We start from the raw sequence: 16,102 nt of genomic DNA, 5'->3' as shown, positions 1-16,102 counted from the left end.
GAAGCACTGATACTTATATCTCAATAAGAAAATTTACCTATTCAACAACATAAAGAGCCTTAGATAAGTCTTCTAGAAAAGTTTGATGGTACATGCTGTAATTTTAAAGTATTTGTTAATTAAATTTAATTAATAACATTTCTACAACTTCAGCATTATCTAACAAAAGAGTCGTGAGTTGGTTTAGTTGGAACTTTACTCATAAAAAAAGTCTTATTTTTATTTATTTCTTTAATTGAGAAAAAAATCTTCAATCTTAAATAATTTTGAAGCTTTTTTTTAAAAGATTTGTAGAGGCATTTGAAAAATATGATAAGGCCCAATAGGCAATAACAAAGATTTGTTTATTACGTTAAGGGTCATGCTCTGCATTAATTTATGCATCTGATTTTAGACAATTGACTTGTAACATCAATTGGAATAAATAAGATCTTATGAGCCAATTCTATTAGAGACTAAGAAATGATGTAAAAGACCTATTATTATCATTACTTAATCTTCAAATTCTCAATGAAATTATTAATCAAGTTGTAAAGTGTGATACTCAATTATTTCAATATTTTCAAGATCAACGCTTGTGAACTTTGACAAAGCAATGTACTAGAAATTTTGATTCTATTATTTCAATAAATATATTACTTCTACACTTTGAAACTAAAGATAAGCAAATTAATGCAATACAATTCAAATATCTTACAACAAAAGAGATGAAGCATTGTTAAGGACATGAATTGGAAGAAAATGCATAAATTTGAAAAATCAATGTCAAAAGAAAAGCGAAAAAATAAGAATAAAATAGTATGTATATTAAAAAGAAATTAGAATGGCTATTATCAAAAGATAACGAATGTAGAGACTCTTAAATCTAAACTAGAAGCAAGAAAAGAGTTGAGAAGAATAAAGAGGGCTTTACTCTTGCCTCTATAAATACTATTTAACTAGAAGCTATATAACAATGTTCTATAGGACCTCTAATATGTGTTGACTTTCTAAGACACATGCCTTAACTTACAAGGTAAGTTTTCTATATGTGTGGTACATAGTTAGCTTATTCTTCAAGCTACTAATATGTATGGCTTAAAGCCAACTTGTTGACTACATTTCTAACCTAATAATTCAATCATAGATACCTATAAAATCAAAGCAACATCTATAAAGGTTCTCAAAAGCTTTTATAGAAGATATTATGAAATTAATCTATTTTTATCTATTTTTATCTAATCATATAGATAATTATTGGTTTACATATGTATATTTGTGACATTATCTCTCTTCTAAGAATAAATTCCATGATGAGTGGTCATCATATATTGAAAAAATTCAAGATGCTGTAAACTATATTTGCCATATACTTTGAAGATGGTTGATAGGGCCTCTCAACTATCAATAGTATCCCATACCAGAGCAAAAAGACCACCAAATTATTTGATCATTGTTAAGGCCTTCATAACTTCTATCAAATAAAATATTTGAAACACCATCAAGAATTATTTCTATCTTTAATAAAATCACCATACATTGGAAGTCGTTTCCAAGGTTGTGGTATCAAAAACATTGTATCTTGCCATCTATTTGAAGAAGAACATGTCATTCTTAAAGATCTTCATTTTGATTGTGTTGTCTTTAAGGTTGTGACAATTGCAATGTCTCATCTAATAAGCGAGCAAATGAAGGCTCTTGAGTCAAATCTACTAATTATTAATTCTCCATTTCTTTAGTATCACAAATACATAGAAACCACAAACAAAGATAGAAGTTAGAATGCAATCTTCTTTAGACCTTGTTTCTTTTATAGCAAAGACTTATTATTCTTTATCTTTGTTTTGATGGATGTCGTTGATGAAAAGCCTCCACTACCTTTGTTGCATTTGCAAGATTCTTTATTGGCTTCAATGTGCATTCACTAATATCATATTTGTACCAATGGATAAGATATTGCAATTTATTTCAGCATCGCCATGAGTCTAGAACTTCTTTTATTTCAAATTCTTTATTATTGTCCACTTCTGTTGGAGGAAGTGGAGCTTGTCTTCTTCTTAGTATGTTTACAATCTTGTATGGTTCAAGAAGAGACATATAGAAAGTATGATAGATCTTCATTGACTCTAATAGATATAATCAAAAAGCAACTGGATTGATTAGTCCACAAATGAAAAAAGATCCAAGCTTGCAATAGTCTAATTTATCATAAGGATAAGTAGTCTTGATATTATAATGAAATAACCATTCCTTGTCATATATATTGAATTGTGGTTATTCCTTTCAATAGGCATCGACATTGATCTTTGCGTTCTTAAGCTTCCTTTAATTGTATCTTCATTGTTGCATGTAGCTCAGACAAATGATTTGCCAAAACTTTTGTCGTAGGATTATCAACATTTAAAAAGCCAAAAGTTTCAAGTCATGGATGGTAATCATAATTAGCAAAGAAAAGTATTTGTTGTTTAAAAAAATGCATTGTATTGTTATAAACAAACTCTATTTGTCTATTAGTTTGATGATAAAAGATTGAAGAGAGCTTTATATCCACCTTTGGAATTTGAAAAAGAATTCTCTAAAATCTTGATACAAATTGAGCCCTCCTATTTGATATAATATCTTTTGACAATCCATGATATTAATAAATATTATCAAGAAAAATCTTGGTAGTTTTTTTACTTGTGATAGATTTTGTACATAGTGTAAAATGTATCATTTTGATAAATGATCTACTATCACAAATATAGAATCACATGATCCTGAGATTAAAAGATCCGTAATAAAATCCATAGTAATAGAAGACCATAGTTGTTCTAGAATAGGTAATGGCTAAAGAAGTCTATAAGGTTGATGACAAGGAGTTTTTGACCTTAAATAAATGTCACATGATTGAACTAAGTCTTTTACAACCTTCTACATTTGAAGCGACCAAAAAACTTTGAATATTAGCTATAAAGTTTTATTGTATTCAAAATGTCATGCCATTAGAAAGTCATGACATGCTTGAAGAATACATAAACATGCTTCTCCTTCTGGCATATATAAGTGTCATTTAAAATAAAGTAGGTTATTGTCAAACTCAAACTTAGAAGTATCTTGATATTGAGATAGAGAGAGTTTGCCTTAAGAAAACGTTGAGCTTTTAGTTGTTACTAAATACTCAACAGTTAGATTATATACTCTTTGTAGATCTATTTTTTTATAGATATTTATTTGATTTAATTGATCAAAAAGTCTTGAAATCAAAGGTAGAAAATACTTATTTTTTATGATAATCTTATTGACTCCATGATAGTCCATATACCTCCGTAGAGATTTATCTTTTTTCTTCACAAATAAAATAAGAGCCGTGGCTAGAGATTTTGAATGACATATAAAATTCTTAGCTATTTTCTTATTAATATATTCTTTGAGAGAAACCAATTTGTTTTGTGATAGGCTATAGATTGGTCTAAATGGTGGTTGAGCTCTTTTTTGAAGATCAATGGAACAATCATAAGGATGATACTTTAGAAAGAGATCTATGTTTTTCTTTTCAAAATATCTTAAAAATCTTGATATTAGCTAAAAATATCACTTGATATCTTTTTGCCATCAAAAATAGACACGGTATATAAAGCAAAAGATAACCATTATTTTACGATATATATAAAAGCTTTCATACCTACCAATGAGGATGTGGATGTATTAAACTTATATATTTTTATTTAATTAAAGAAAATTTGGATTAAACTATCAAAAAAATTAATATTATGAGAAATCCAATCTATTTAAAGATTATACTTTTTAATCAATATAATTCTAAAATAATTAGATTAGATAAAAATCTTATTACATTAAATATTACTAGGTTATAATGATCCTTAATTGCTACATCTAAAGGAACAGATTCATACATAATATCTCTAGAAGATAATAAACAACCATCTATGACTTCTACGTGTATAGTTTAGTTTTTTTTATTCATGATATTTCTTATTTTTTGACAAAATCTTACTCTATAAAATAGGTTGAGGCTCTTAAATCTCATAAAACTAAGGCTTTGTAATTTTTTAGTCCTAAATAAACTTCTATTATAAAATAAGATGAAGGATTTGAGGAAAGAATAAGACTTTTATTAAAAAATTGTGCTAGATTCTAGCTCCACGATCCTTATTGTAGTTAGAGAGACTGGTTTTTTGACACATTATCTTCTTTAGCAGCTATGCTTTTTACTTTGTAATTGCATTATTTCTTTGAATAATATTGAGTAGTATCTTTAGCTTTTCCATAATATAAATATAAACCTTTTTGATGTTGCCGATTCTTTTTTTGATCCGGGAGGAATTTAAAACATACTATATCAATTTGCATTAGTTCCAATCCTAATGAATATATTTCTAAAAACTTGAGAGGTGCTGTCATTATTTGATTTATTTTTCTTTAACCAAATCTTTGTTCTTAATATCTTTCAAATAATTAATTATTACATGCAATGGCTTGAATAATAAATTTTTCTAAAGATTTTGCCTTTGATATTATTAATAATAAATCTTTGACATTATCCTTCAATCTATATCAAAATTGATTAATAAGAGCTTTGTCATTCCAGTCTATGTTGCAAGCGAGGTTTTGAAATTTAATAGCATATATAGTAGTTGACCATGATTCTTATCGTAAAAATAAGAGATTGATCTTTGCTACTCTTTTTTAATTTTTTTTTCTAAATATGGCCATAAATAAATTTAAATGATAAAAAAGTTATAAATTCATTTCCATTAAAGGTGTAAACAAAAAAGAGAGTAATTTATAATAAAAGTATACCCATGAATTAGACTTGAATAAATCCATCAAAATATTGGAAGACATGCAACTTTAGATAAAGCTTCACTTGTTGCAAAAATCTTCAAAATTTTGATCTTATTCCATCTAACTTTTCAAATATACTAATCCTTGTCCTTGTCATACTTGTAGAAGGAAAACTTCCTAGATTTGGTTGTAAGATCAATCTACTTGCTTCCTTCAATTATATAATTTCTTGATGCAAACTTTTAATTTTTTCAAAAAGTTAAATTAGAAGAAAATAATCTATAATTTCTAATATCAAATAAAATTTTTTACAAAGAGGGATAATCCACTCTCTTTAAAAAAAATCAATATTTAAAAATAAGATTGTTTGTTTAAACGTAGGTAATTTGCAACCTTCAAAATACAACAATAGAGGTAGGATAATTCACTCACTTCTAAAAAAAGATAGAAATAGTAAGTTAGCACTCTTATCAAATTATGAAGAAATGAATCTTGAAGAAAGAAATCCTCAATACACTCCTATGTTACTCAAAATAACTAAAAATTTACTTAAAGATGATATGATATTAATTTAAAATGGCTATTATCAAAAATAAGAAGATTAGAAAGTCTAAAAATAAGACTAAGAACTAGAATGGCATTGAATAGAGTGAAAAAAGCTTTACTCTTATATACATATATACTCTTATCTAGGAACTATGTGGCAATGTCTTATATGACCTCTAAAATGTGTTGACTTTATAAGATACATGTCTTAACTTATAAGATAAGTTTTTTTATACGTGTCCCATATAATTAGCTTATTTTATAAACTACCAATATGTGGTAAATTTGTTGATCAAGTTTCTAACCTATTAATTAACTAGAAATATATATAATATCAAAGCAATATCTATAAGGCTTCTAGGAAACTTTTCTAAAAACAATTATGAGATTAACTTATTTTTATCTAATTTTACCGACTTCTATATAATCATATAGGTATTTACAATATATATATATATATATATATATATATATATATATATATTTTGTCACAAAAGATATATCCCGTATTTCATATGTTTCTTCTTGAGCCATATAAGATAGTAAATATCTCAACAAGAAGACAAATGCCACCTCCACCTATAGAAGTGGATAATAATTAAGTATTTGAAATAGAAAAAGTCTTAAATTCAAGGCGATGCCAAAATAAATTAGATTATCTTATTCATTGATATAGATATGATATTAGTGAATGCACAAAAGAATGAACAAAAAATCTTACAAAAATAACAAAGAGAGTTGAGGCTTTTCATTGACCACATCGATCAAATTAAGATAAAGAATAGAAAATCTTTATCATAAAAGAAATAAGATCCAAGGAAGGTAGCATTCTACTTTCTACTATTACTTGTAGCTTTTGTATACTTGTGACATTAAAGAGACAAAGAATCATTAATTAGCAGATTCAACTCAAAAGCTTTCATTTACTGATTTGTCAATCAAGACATCATGATTGTCACAACCTTCAAGACAATATAATTGAGGTAAAGATCCTGTCAAAGACATGAATTTTGAAGAAAGAAAATCTTCAATACACTCTTGTGTCATTGAAGAGAATTTAAAAAATCACTCAAAAGGTGATATAATATTAAACTAAAATGGCTATTACTAAAACCAAGAAGACTAAAAAGTCTTGAAATAAGTCTAAAGAATAGAAAGACATTGACAAGAATAAAGCAGGCTTCACTCTGGCCTCCATATAAACTCTTAACTAGGAGCTACATAATAATGTCTTATACAACTTCCAAAATGTGTTGACTTTGCAAAACACGAATCTTAACTTGCAAGGCAAGTTTTTTATATATGCACCACATAGTTAGTTTTTTCTTCAAGCTACCAATACATTGTTAAGTTATTGACCATGGTTTTAACCTACCAATCAACTACAAATACATGTAAAGTCAAGCAGCATCTATAAAGCTTCTTTAAAAGGTCTTATAAAATTAACCTACTTTTATTTATTTTTAATTATTCCTACCTAATCATATAACTATTTACTTGAATACTTATGTATGTCCATGATATTATTTGCTATTGTAGGAATAAGTTCCACGAAGAGCAGTCTTCATATATTAAAAAAATCTTGGATGCGACAAATTGTATTTACCACATATTCTAATCTTTGTTTTCTTCAAAGATGGTTGATAAGCTTTTTCAATCATGAATGGTATTCTATACCAAAGTGAGAAGACTATCCTATTATTTGGTCATTATTGAGGCCTTCATAACTTCCTTCAAATAAGACATTTAAAACACCATCAAGAGTTGTTTCTATCTCTAATAAAATCATCAAACATCAAGAATCTTATACAAGGTCGTGATACTAAACATATTGTATCTTGCCATCTATTTGAGGAAAGACATGTCATTCTTGAGGATCTTCATCTTGATTTCATCATCTTGAAGGTTGTGACAATCGCAATGTCTCATCTAGTAAGTCTCCAAATAAAAGCTTTTGAGTTGAATCTATTGGTTGTTAGTTCTCTATCTCCTTAACTACATACAAACTACAAAAAAAGATAGAAAGTAGAGTGTTATCTTTCTTTGGTCTTGTTTCTTTTATAGAAAAGATTTCTAATTTTTTATCTTAATTTTAATAGATGTTTTTAATGAAAGGCTTCAACTTTTTTTTGTTGCATTTGCAATATTCTTTGATAGCTCCCATGTGCGTTCACTAATATCATATCTACCTCAATGAACAAGATATTCCAACTTATTTCCATGTCACCTTAAGTCAAAAAAAATTTCTACCTCAAACTCTTGATTATTATCTACTTCTATAAGAGGAGGTGGCATTTGTCTTCTTCCAAAGATATTCATTGTCTTATACAACTCAAGAAAGGACACGTGAATTCCAAGGTAGATCTTCATAGAGTCAAGTGTCATGATGTAATACGATGATATAATAAAATTATAATCAAAATTAAATTTCTAATTAATATCTAATTATCTTAGTTTAATTATAATTTGAGGTATCTAAAAATGGCTTTTATAAAAGCCTCTTAAGTTATTTTTTATCTTAATAATTAGTAGGTTGAAGGTTAGTTAGTAATTTTACCTTTTAGGTTGTAGAGACTCTTCTACTACCTTAGAAAGACCATAAATTGATGAAATCAGGTTAGAAGAGCTAAATAATTAGTATAGTTGGTACTAAGGTTAAGTTGAGAAAAGGGTTGGGCTAAAAAATCCTTAGAATGGGATAGATTGATACCCAAGGGTCGACCGTTTGTGAAACAGGGTCGAAATCAGACCTCTGGCCACTAAAACGATGACCTATGGCAAAATAGGATTTCATTCAAAGATTGGAGGTTAAGATTTAAGAACTAGCTTAAAGTTCTTTCCAGAGACATAAGAAGTGTTTGGAGAGGGTTTTGGAGGACTTAGAAAATGTTGCTCAAAGTCAGGGTTTGTATCAATGATTTGGATTTTATATAATATAATTTGGACTAGCAATTTTGGCTAGTTCGTGCAATTGGCATGACATCTATAGTTGAAAATTTGATATTGTTTGGATTATTGGGTGTGCTAAGTGTATACAAAATTTTGTGATAATCTAATGGCGTGGTTTAGAGAAATCTAATTTTTAGCACAAGAGGGTTTTAAAAGATGGCAGTTTGAGGTTAGGTAGGATTTCTATAATATCTAAAGATCCATTAGTTAGATTAAGGTGAAAATTGGCATGGTGTTGGAGGACTTAAAGATCAAGCTACACATCGATTTTGAAACAAAGTTAATGATTGGAGAAGGAGATATCAATGCTAGGATTTCTGCTTCACTTTTCAAGTTGGCGGCCAAGTGACATTGGTGCAATTTTTGGAGGTTTTCTCACAATCTGTAAGTTGGATTGGGCTAAAACTTCTTGAGCATTTAAAAGACTTGCATTGACAATTGTATGCAAAATTCTATATCAAGTGGATGGGCAGATTGGATGTTACAACTTGTTAAAATTCATTGATTAGGATTGGGATTTATAAGAAAAATCTAAATTGCTTAAATATGAAAGTAACAAGGTGATTGGGATTTATGTATGGTTAAGACTACTAAGAAGAGTATTTTAAGCACTTTTGAATTGAAATTCAGATTATATTCTTCTCACATGGATAAAACCTATTAGGATTTCTTGGCTACTTTTGAAACATAATCTCACCTTCCATAGCTAAGTGCCTAGTGCATTCCTGAGTAAAACAACATGTAATACATCAACAGTCCAATCGTGAAATATAAATTGTTGATATTCAAAAAATATCTTTTATAAGGTTTTAAGATACTTTATCATATATTTGTATATATTTTTGATACTTGGACTTATGTATTGATGTAATTTTCCTAAAAGAAAATATATTATATATATAAACTTGATAATTTTATATCTTAGACTTGATTGAGCATATAGTAGCAGCTAGAAGCTCAGTGCTTTCTTGAGGCAAATTCTCTCTACCTTGAAAATATCATCAACTTTTTTCTTACTCTATGAAGAATTTAAAACCTATTGTATCAATTTGTATTGATTTTTGCTTTGATAAATTATTTTCTAAAAACTTAAGAGTTATTGTCAATATTTAATTTTTTTTCTTTAGCCATATTTTCATTCTTGATGTCTTTCTAATAATGAATTATGACATGCAATAGCTTGAGCAATAAATTATTTCAAAGATTCTACCTTTGACATTTTCAATAACAAATCTTTGATATTATCCTTTAATGCATATCAAAATTATTTGATAAGAGCTTTGTCATTTTAGTCTAGTTTACAAGCGAGGTTTTGGAATTTAGCAATATATATGGTGGTTGACCGTCATCCTTACCATAAAGATAAGACCTTAGTCTACATTACTCTTTCTTAATCATTTTTACTAAATGTGGCTATAAACACTTCTAAGAATGAATTCAAATCATAAAGAAGTCGCAAAATTTTTTCTATTAAAGGTACAAATCAAGAGAGAGCATAACTTGATAGCAATATGCCTATAAATTCGACTTTAATAAATCTATCTGGATATTGGAAAGGATGCAACTTTAGATAGAGCTTGACTTGTTGTAAAAATCTTCAAAATTTTAATCTTGTTCCATCAAACTTCTTAGGCGTACTAATTCTTGTCCTCATCATACTTATAGAAGCAAAACTCCATGGATTTCGTTACAAGGTCAATCTACTTGATTCCTTCAATTGCACAACTTCTTGCTGCAATCTTTGAAGTTCTTCCATAGGCACAAGCATAGTACATCTATGATTCTTGTTGAAAATATGTTGAAAATAAGGTAGTCTTTCTATCCTAGTATTAGATATTATTGATGACTAAGAAGACCTATTAACCATCTTTAATAAAAACAAAGATTAGAATATGTAGTAAATATAATTTGCCACATCTTGAATTTCTTCAATATACGAAGATCACTCTTCATGAAATTCTTCTCTAGAAAAAAGGATAATATTACAAACATACATATTTATTCTAATATTTATATATATGATTAAGTAGAAGTAGGTAAAAATAGATATATTTTATAAATATTTTTAAAGAAGCTTCATAGATGTTGTTTTTACTTTATATATATTTGTAGTTGATTGGTAGGTTAAAAACTTGATCAATAAATTAACCTTGTATTTATAAATTGTGAAATAAGCTTATTATATGGAATATATATAGAAAACTTGTCTTACAAGTTAAAATATATGTCTTGCAAAGTCAACATGTTTTAGAGGTTCTATCAGATATTGCCACATAGCTCTTAGTTAAGAGTATATATGGAGCCAAGAATGAAGCCTTCTTCACTCTTATCAATGGTTTTTTGGTCTTTATTCTTATTTCAAGACTTTCAAATCATCTTGTCTTTGGCAATAGCCATTCAAGTTTAACATCATAACATCTTTTAGTGACTTTTTAGTTTTTTTGAATGACACAAGCATGTATTAAGGATTTCTTTCTTTGAAATTCATGTCCTTTATAACTTTTCAAATTGAAGATGAAGTATGGTTTCTTTGACAAAATATAAAGTCTAATCAGATTTGTAAAAAATTGAACTACCAAAGACTTGGAAAATTTTGTATTCCAAAGCAAATCAATTTAGTGGCTTATCGATTGAAACTATCCACATCCATGAAGATACATCTAGTCTTTTATATTTTTTTTTCTTGGAGGCTTATTTAAAATCAACTATTCTAAGAAATATACAACCATCAATGCCTTGTATTGAAATAAAAAATCATGTGAAATATGAAGTACAAAAGGTCTTTGATTCTTGATGAAGAAGAGATAAGTTAGAGTATTTTATTCATTGATTCAACTATGATATTAATGATTGTATATGAGAATCAATAGAAAATTTAAGTGATATGCAACAAAAAATATAAGAATTTCATTGATTCTATCTTCATAAATCCAAACCTACTTTATGATGATTTCTTTATGAAGCTACTATTATGATATTATATAAAACAAAGAAAATAAGTTTTTCTTACAACAACCTTAGAATTTAGTGTACCTAGTTTATGATCCAATATGTCAAGTTGGAGAGTGTTTAATTTTTTTTTAAATCATGAATCTCAAAATAGAGCCAAAGTTGGAGCCTTTTTATTTTTTTATCATGGCTACTAGATTAACTATTCCAACTTTTATAATCTTTGCAAGATCATCTTTAAGATGAAGTTGGACCTTCTCAAGAAAGAAAATACTTATGTTATAGTCAATTCAAATAAGAAAACCTTGAAGATGATATTTGAGCTTCTTAAGCTTGGTTTATTATCAAGCAACATGGAATTTTCTCAAGAAGGTTTTTAATACCTAATATATATTAGAATCAAGTTTGAAAGGATTTTTAATCTCAAAAATACATCTTTTAAAGCTTTAGCTAACCTCTCTTGATATTAATCTTGTACTCATGTGATTTAATAAAGTTCTTGCTAACTTTCTTATTGAAACTCTTTTATTCAACTTCTTATTTGATTTTCAATATAATTTATTTGTAACAAAATAAAGTATTGAGATTATCACAAATTTTAAGATGGCATAATAGAAGTGAAGACCTTCAAAAGAAATATGTTCTTTTTTAAATAGATGGCAAGCTATAACATATTTGGTTTTATAATTTTAGAAGAAACTCTTAATGTTTGATAATATTTTTGGAAGTAGAAACTACTCTTGATAGTGTTTCTATTGTTTTGATTGAAAAAAGTCATAAAGACCTTAATAATAATCAAATGTCAACTTGAATTTTTTTCCTTGGTATGAAATATTATTAGTGGTTCAAAAAACCTATCAATTATATTTAAAGGAAAAAAAATCAAAATATATGGCAAATATAATTTAGTGCATTTATAACTTTTTTAATATGTAATCATTTCTTCTTATAGAACTTGTACCTAAAAAAGAAAATATTATCATATCTATATATATATATATATTAATAACATAAATAATTAAAAATAAGTAATGAAGATGATATCTTATGAATAAGCTTATTAAAAGCTTTATAGATACAAATATATATTTATAAGTATTTGTTGGTAAGTGATAGATTGAAAATTTATTCCATATGTTAACTATTACTTATATAAGTTAAATATGTAATATACACATATTTTTTTCAATTTCTTCTTTATTTCTTGTCTAATTTCAACAATCTCTAGTTTTTCTAATCTTCAAAAATAACTATTTTGAATTCTTCTTGTATATATAAATTTATTTATTTATTTTTTGTTATTTTTCTTTAAAAAAAGCCTTACTTAGTTATTCATATTCTTCAAGTTCTTATTTTTGACACAAGTACAAGAATATTAGTAATAAGATATTAAATTTTTAACTTATTTCTACCTACTTCTGTTAGATATTAGTAATTATAAATGTTTATGATATTAATCTTCTTTTCTAGGTAGTAGGTTTCATAAAGAGCTATCAAATTATTGCATAAGTTGATGAACTTAAAGATTTGATGTATGATATTTGTAATAAGTTCTTTTCTTTTTATGCACATAGATGGTTGATATGTTTCTTTAACCATAAAAAATATTTCATATCATAATAAGAAGACTATCTAATTATTTGACTATTATTAAAGCCTTAATAATTACCTTCAAAAAATATATTTTGCATTTTGATAAGTATAATATCTATCTTTAATAATATTACAAAGCATTGAGATTCTCTTCTCGAGATTTTAATATTATGCATGTTCTATCTAATCATCTATTTAAAGTAAAATCTCTTTTGAAGATATTCATTATTTTTGCAATAGTTTTTAGGTTAAAAAAATCTTAAAATGAATCTATTAGATGTTGATTCTCCATGTTTGCAAAAAAGTTCTACAAATTGATTCATAAACTTGTTTTTTATTTATTTATACCATCACATAATTAATAATAATTCTTTAGTTTTAATAGATGTTGATAAAAAAATTAAAAAATAAATATATAATTTATTTATCAGATTTTCACATGGCTCCTATATACGTTTAATAATGTCATATCTGTACCAATATTGAAGATATTCTAATTTATTTTAATGTTGCCTTGAATCCAAAATTCTTTGAACTTAAAATTTTTAATTGTTTTCAACTTCTACTCATGGAGGTAGCAATTATCTTCTTCTTTATAAATCTATTACCTTGTATATTTTTAAAAAAGACAAGTAGAAAATAACATGAATCTTTATTGATTCTTATAGGTTTAATCAATATTCATCTAAATTAATCTAATTATTTAAAAAAAAATTGATCTAAGTCTATAATAATCCAATCAATTATAAGAGTGGATAGTTTTAATATTATAATGTAATAATCACATCTAATTTCTAATGTAGAATTTAAAATATTTCTTTTAATAGCCATTTATATTAATTTTTTTATCATTGAATATTCTTTTACTGTTCTTTATTGTTTCTTATAGATTTAATAAATAAATTGCTAAATATTTTATCAAATGATTATTAATTTTTGAGAAAGAAAAAGTATAAAATTATAAATAATATCCATAGTTGGTATAAAAAGATGAATATTGAATAAAAGAATGTATTTTATTATTATTAAAAAATTTACTAATGATAAAAGAATTTTCTAATTATCTTACATATAGTTGATAATAAATTATAAATATATTACTTCTAATACTTGATTCACTTGCTTTGATTGTCTATTAATTTTTAATTATAATGATAATGATTCTATATCTATCTTCAATATTTTAATTTTTTTTTTTTAAATTTTGATACAATTTGAGTTCTTTTGTTTGATACAATATCTTTTGGTATACTATAATAGCAATAGATGTTGCTAAAAAAAACCTAAATTTTTCTTTACTTATAATAATTTTTTATGGAATATAAAATATACTATTTTTATTAAGTGACCCACTATTACAAATATAAGATCATAAAATCTTGATTTTAAAAGATTTTTAATAAAATTCATTGAAATTATTGACCATGGTTATTTTAGAATAAGTAATGGTTGAAAAAATCTATTAAGTTATTTACAAGAAATCTTTGATTTTAAAATAATATCACTTAATATTATAAAATATTTTATTCTTTAGATCCTATTAATAGTAATTTCAAAATCTTATTATATTTATAAAATATCTTATTGCAAGAAAGTTACAATAATTTTGAAAAATATATAATTGTACCTCATATTTTAGAAGATATAAGCATCTTTTGAAATAAGAAAGGTTTCCTTAAATTCAAACTTAAAAAGTATTATGAAATGTAGAATACTTTTTTAATATTATATATAAAAGAATCTAAATAAATATTCTAATAAATTTAATAAAAAAATTCTAAATCAAATGGCATTGTTGATTTTATAACTTAAAGATGAAATTTTTGTAATTTCAAAAGAATTGTTTCTTATTCATAAAAATTTCTTTTTATTCTATTTGTTACAAGATAAAAGCATCTATAGAAGGCATCTAACAAATCTTATTATTTATTTAGTGAATAAGTAATATTAAATATAAATTTTAATAAGAACATGCTTCAATAAGACTAAAAAAGATTTAAATTACATACTCAAATAAAATATTTTAGGTTCTTGTGATTAATACAAACAACCATTAGCATAGAAGTACATTCTAAATAATAGCACTATTTTTGAAATGAATCCACAATTACAAAAAGTTCTTTGTTGCAAATCATATGATTGCTTTTGGTTGCTAAAAACTTCTCTTGAATAAAAAGCTATAGGATGAATTTTATCACTTTTTCTCATTTAAAACAACATTCTACTAAGACAAAAATCTAATGTATTTATTTCTATGCAAAATGGCTTAAAAGAGTGTCAAGGACATGAATCTCAAAGAAAAAAAATCCTCAATATACTCTTGTGTCACTGAAAGGAACTAGAAAGTTACTCAAAGATGATATAATATTGAACTGGAATAGCTATTGTCAAAAATAAGAAAATTAGAAAGACTTGAAAGAAGACTAAGGACTAGAAAAGAGTTGATAAGAAAGAAGAAGGCTTCACTCTTGCCTCCATATATATTCTCTAACTAAAAGCTACATGGCAATATTCTATAGAACCTCCAACGTGTGTTGACTTTGGTAGCTACATGTCTTAACTTACAAGGCAAGTTATTTATGTATGTGCCACATAGTTAGCTTGTTCTACAAGCTACTACATAGAATTAACTTGTTCCACAAGCTACTAACATGTGCTTAATTTGTTGGCCAAGTTTCTATCCTACAAATACATCTAAAATCAAAATTATTTCTATGAAGCTGCTAGGAAGTTTTTCTAAAAGACTTTATAAAATTAATTTATATTCACTTAATTCTACCTAATCATATAAGTAACTATGAGGATAAATGTATATGTCTGTGACATTAGTCTTTCTTCTAAAGACGAGTTCCATAAAGAGCAAACTTCATATATTGAAAAAATTCAAGATGTGACAAATTATATTTGCCACATATTCTGATCTTTGCTTTCTACAAAGATGGTTGATAGGCCTTCTCAGCCATCGATAGTGTCCTATATTAGGGTGAGAAGACCACCCTATTATTTGATCGTTGTTGAGGCCTTTGTAACTTTCTTCAAATAAAATATTTAGAACATCGTCACGAGTTGTTCTTACTTCTAATAAAATCACCAAATATTAAGAGTCACTTCTAAGGTCGTGATATCAAATATATTGTATCTCACCATCTATTTGAAGAAGGACATGTAATTCTTGAGGATCTTCATCCTGATTTTATCTTCTTAAAGGTTGTCACAATTATAATGTCTCATCTAGTAAGTCTGCAAATAAAAGCTTTTGAGTTGAATCTACTGGTTTTTAGTTCTCTATCTCTTTAAC

The sequence above is a fragment of the Physcomitrium patens genome, chromosome 4 (assembly GCF_059467195.1).
Source record: "Physcomitrium patens ecotype Gransden chromosome 4, ASM5946719v1, whole genome shotgun sequence".
In the NCBI taxonomy this organism is placed as follows: domain Eukaryota; kingdom Viridiplantae; phylum Streptophyta; class Bryopsida; order Funariales; family Funariaceae; genus Physcomitrium; species Physcomitrium patens.
This window is presented reverse-complemented; position numbering follows the sequence as displayed.